The 5,383-nt window shown below is 36.9% G+C and overlaps 1 pseudogene; it reads left to right on the forward strand.

Moving 5' to 3' along the window:
• Window positions 1–4,971, forward strand: part of LOC101583143 — a 5,783-nt pseudogene extending 812 nt beyond the window's left edge.
• Window positions 4,972–5,383: the final 412 nt, after the last annotated feature.

Genomic DNA, 5,383 nt, shown 5'->3' on the forward strand with positions numbered 1-5,383 from the left:
GGTCTAAAGCACCTACTTAGAACAAGCTTAGCAAAGCACAGGGACCACGGTTCAATCCCCCAGCACCACATGCCAGCCAGCCCTGCCCCCTGGTGGGCCGAGCTGGCCACACACACACACACACACACACACACAAATAAATAAAATTAAAAAAAAAAGATTATTATTTTGTCCTAGAAACATAGTGTGCTGTGTTCTCTGAAAAGAATCTCCCAAAAATCATCACTAACTGGTTCTTGTACTTGATAATGTGACATTCTGATAAGTTCTGCACAGTAATGGAAATAATCAAGAAAATTAAGGAACAACCAGAATAGGAGCAAATATTCATAAAATATTTGAAATTGTTTGTCAAGCAATTATATATATAAGCAACTAAAAAAGATGAACACTAAAAACATCCAATTAAAAACTGATTAAAGAACTAAGTACACTTGATCTTAGGCAAAAGGCCAAGAAGCAATAAGAACTAAGTAAACACTTCTCAAAAGAAGATATACAAGTGGCCAGCCAGTATGTAATGTTCATCTTCACTAATCATCTTGGAAATGCAATAAAAACCACAGTGAGATAGATATCTTAGAATGGCTATCATCAAAAACACAGCAAATGCTGGTGAGGATGTAGAGAAACTCCTTTATACACTGTAGAGAAAATATTATACACTGTTGGGAGTGTAAACCAATACAGGACTTATGGGAAAAGAGTATGGAGGTTCCTCAAAAAATTAAACATAGAACAATTGTACGATGCAATTTCACTACTGGGTATATATGAAAAAAAGGAGATAAAATCAGTTTATCAAAAAAATACTTGCAGAATAAGCACTCCCCTGGCAAGCACAAGGGCCTGAGTTCAATCCCCAGTCCTGCCAAAAAACAAAACAAAGAAACTTGTGATTCGACCCAGAGCCCAGGCTCAGCATGTGAGAGAGACCGCCCCAGGGCTCACCGGATCCTCTTTCGACCCAGAGCACAGGCCCACCATGGAACCCTGACGCAGAACTCCTTGCAAAGAGGCTAGAGGCAAGACCCACCCAACTGATTCAGGAGCAGAACATCTTACCAGAGTGGCACAGAGGGTTCAACTCCAAGGGCTGCAGCAGGAAGAAGTGGAGCACAGCAACCAGACCCAAGCCACACCCACTTGGACAAGTTTGAACTTGAAAGATTTGGACCTGGTGCTAAGGTAATAACTCTATCTAAGCTCTACACCAAAGGTCTGAAGACAATGATATACAAAATTGCAAAGAAAAGGAGTAAATGCATTCTCAGGCCCCAAGCCCACCCAGAACAAATGCAGAAGATACTAGCATAGAAGAAATTGGAAATCACCCACCTGAAATCTCTGAAATAATAGTGTCTGAAGTTAAAAAAAAAAATTTGAAAAACTGCAGAAAGGAATAGAGGAAATCAGATCAGAAATAATTTCTGAAGTAAAAAAAGGAACAATAACTATAATGAAAAAAGTACTAAGTGCTCCTAAAGAAGACACTGATAAAAAAATAGAGCAGAATATAAAAATGATGGAACCCTTGAATAAGCAATATAGGAAAGAAATAGAATGCATGAAGCAGATTCAAAGTGATATACAGGAAATTAAAACCTCAATCACAAGCTGGCAAAACCATTTGAATGAAAGTGAAAATAGCCTTTCAGACCTTGAAGACACCATTGCAACTAGTGAAAAAGTAAGAAAAGATCTCTTAAAAACAACTAGGATGGGGGACTGCCCCTTAGCTCAGTCCTTTAAGTGCCTGCTTCAACAAGGCAGTCAGGCTCAGGTTGCTGTGGTTCGATCCCCACAACTCAAGCCAGCCAAACCTGCCCTGAAGGCATTCGGAGAAAAAAAAAAAAACACAAAAAACCTTCTGTTTTTGGGCTGGGGAGATGGCTCAGTGGAATAAGCACTTCCCTGGCAAGTGCAAGGGCCTGAGTCCAATCCCTGGTTCCGCCAAAAAAACAAAAACAAACAAACAAACAAAAACTAGGATGCAGGAAAAAATAAGTCAACACCTGCAAGACAATGCAAAGATGACCAACATGAGACTAATAGGCATCAATGAGAAAGAAGGAGTCAATACAAATGTATAAAAAGAATATGGATGGAAGTAATAGCAGAAAACTTCCTAAATATGGGGAAAGAATCTAACATTCAGGTAACTGAAGCAGATAGAACTCCAAATAACATCAACCCAATTAAAACCACACCCAGACATATAATAATCAAGATCCCAGAAATTCAGCACAGGAACAGTATACTAAAAGCCGCTGGAGAAAAGAAATAGATCACATTTAAAGGAAAACCCATCAGAATAATGGCAGATTTCTCTTCACAAACCATCAAGGCAAAGAAGAGCACAGAGCAAAGTAATACAAGTCTTGCAAGAAAACAAATTCCAACCCAGACTGATATACTCTGCAAAACTCTCTTTCAAGTATAATCGAGAAGTGAAATATTTCCATGACAAAGAACAACTTAAGAATTTCATGATGACAAAGCCAAGCCCACATAGACTACTAAAAGATGTTCTAGAGAGGGAGCAAAATGACTACAGCTCCATGAATGAGAATGGAAAGAACCCACCAAATAGGGCAAATAATTAAACACAGGAGAGTAAGAGGTATACAAAAGCAGTCTTTCAGTTATTCTTTTGTATATAGCAGTAAAATATTCCCATAAGCATACTCTACAAATGAACTTCTCCTGCACCCCATGGGTCATGATTCTATCTGGGTCTACAGGGTGGATATCAAGGAAATAGTAGCTCAGTCCCACAAGTGACCCCTGGCCACCAGTAAGTGTCATGGACACTATCCATGTCCATGACATAGTAGAACTTTGTGCGCTATCCTATCCCCAAACTGTTAGAAGTGCTGGTCATTTATTTGCCATTCTAGTATTTATCTTGTTTTATTCTTAGTAATTCTTTACTATCATGAAAACTTTTTCTTAGTTCAATTGTTTTGAAACATTTAATTTTTAATTAATATTTAATTTTCTGAATATTGGCTAATCTTAATGTTTGGTTTAAGATTTGTACTGTATCTTTGACTTACAATCTACTTAAAAGACATGGTATGATATTTTCTAGTATTAGAAACCTTTAAAAGTATATTTCCATTTTCCATTGACTTTATATTACTTCTTCCTTGTCTTTTACACACACACACACACACACACACATACACATACATGAAAAAATGTGTTTAACCCAACATAAGCTTGATATTGTTTCACAGAAACCTTTAATGACCTTTTAAATGGGTTCATCTAATGTATTTTACATAGTCCTGCATAACTATCATTTTGAGAGCTCTTTATTCTTTATCTAGGACCATACAGCAACTTCTCTTGCCTTCTGAATTATTCTCTTTGTTATTTCCTATGTGCTACGTCTGGAGGTATTAGAATATTTCAAGTTTGTTTAACTAGAAAATATTTTAGTTTTCATAGATATGTTTGCTAAGTATAAAATTCAAAGAGGACAAATCTTTTTTTTTTCTTTCAGTCCTTTAATTAGTTTCTAATATACTTGGTCTTTTTTTTTTTTCTTTCTAATGTGGAATAAGATGCTATTTAATTTTGTTCTTCCATAGCTAATTCTTTATGTATATGCTTTAATGATCTTTTCTTTACAATAAGTTTTGGACAATTTCATTTTTATGTATCTCAATATGATTTTATTCAAATTTCCTGTGCAAAAGGTTCATTTTTCTTGGAAATGTGTTATAAGTTGAACTAAATTCTGAAATTTTAAATCTTTAAATATTTATTGCTTACCCCTTTCTATTTTAAGAATTCTAATTATATGAATATAAGTTTCTTGATTTTGACACAGTGAACTATTACGACTGATTTGTAAATTGTTCTTCATTTTGGACAATTTTTATTATATTCATTTAAGTTTATAAATTATTTACAATGTGCAATCTATTATTAATCTCATGCTATGCATTCATTTCAGAAATATTTCTCTAAAATTCACTGTCTACATCTTATATCTTTCACATTTCAATATCTGTCTACAATTTTTAATATGATATGTAATTACTGATTTTCAATAAAGTTAATGAAAAAAATACTTGCACTCCTGTGTTTGTTACAGGACTATTCACAATACGTAGTTAAAACATTATAGCTGTTTAGATAACTATCAGTGGATTAATGGATAAAGAAAACATATATAAGGGAATGATTTTTAGCCATACAAAAGAACAAAATCCTGTCACTTGCAGCAACAAGAATGAAACCGAAGGTCATTATGTTAAATAAAATAAGCCATGAAGAAAGACAAATACCACAAATATTCACTCACTTACAAAAACTAAAGGTTGGTCTTGTGGAAGAATGAAATAGACTCGGCGCTCAGGCTCACCGGCGGGGTCGGAGGTCAGGGCGAGCGTCTGGCGGGCAGAAGAAAGAAGACGGCGGTGGAGTCGCGAGTTACTCAGGAGGAAATAAGAGCCAGAGAAGCCAGATTACCACGAGAAGACGTGCCCGAGGCGGCCCCGGGTGTTCGCCACCACCAATGGTCCGCACCGCCGTGTGGACGAGTTCTCCCGCGGCAACGTCCGCTCCAGTGAGCTGCACATCTACACCTGGATGGATGCAACCTCGAAAGAACTAACTAGCTTAGTAAAAGAAGTCTACCCAGAAGCTAGAAAGAAGGGCACACAGTTCAGTTACGCAATTGTTGTCATGGATCTTAAAAGACCTGGCTATCGAGCTAAGGAGACTGGCAGCACCATATCTGGCAGGAAGGGGACGGATGATTCCATGACTCTGCAGTCACAGAAGTTCCATATAGGCGATTACTTGGACATAGCGATTACCCCTCCAAATTGGGCACCACCTCCTTCAGGGCGTATGAGACCATATGAAAGTTTATCTACTTTCTCTCAAATTTATTTTTCACCCAACTGTGTAAAACAAGCTTACATACTTTTTCCTCTTAAAAAAAAAAAATGAAATAGTCACTAGATGCTGGGAAGGGCAAGGGTGTAGAGAACTTGTTCAACAGGAGACACCAAAATATAAAGGAGAAGAAGAATTAGTTCTAGATTTCTATAGCACAGTAGAGCATTGCTTAAAATCTATGACTATTTCAAAATGACTAGAAGAGTATGAAACTCCCAACACAGAAATTAATGAAATGTAATTGCTTTTTCTTTTTTTTTTTTTTTAGAAAACTGCCTTTATTCTATTAGTTGGAAAAATTAACTGGTACAGAAAAAAAGTTTAGTCAGCTGGAGAGAAGAGAAAAACTGAGTACCATCCCTGAGAACTGATGGCTTCTCGGGGAGGGCACCTCAGTAGGTGGGGAGAAAAGAGCGCTGTGAATTAGAGCCAGGCCCTGCAGCCCAGGTGACAAAGGCTATGC

This window comes from Octodon degus, unplaced genomic scaffold, assembly GCF_000260255.1.
Source record: "Octodon degus isolate 3935 unplaced genomic scaffold, OctDeg1.0 scaffold00076, whole genome shotgun sequence".
Lineage (NCBI taxonomy): Eukaryota > Metazoa > Chordata > Mammalia > Rodentia > Octodontidae > Octodon > Octodon degus.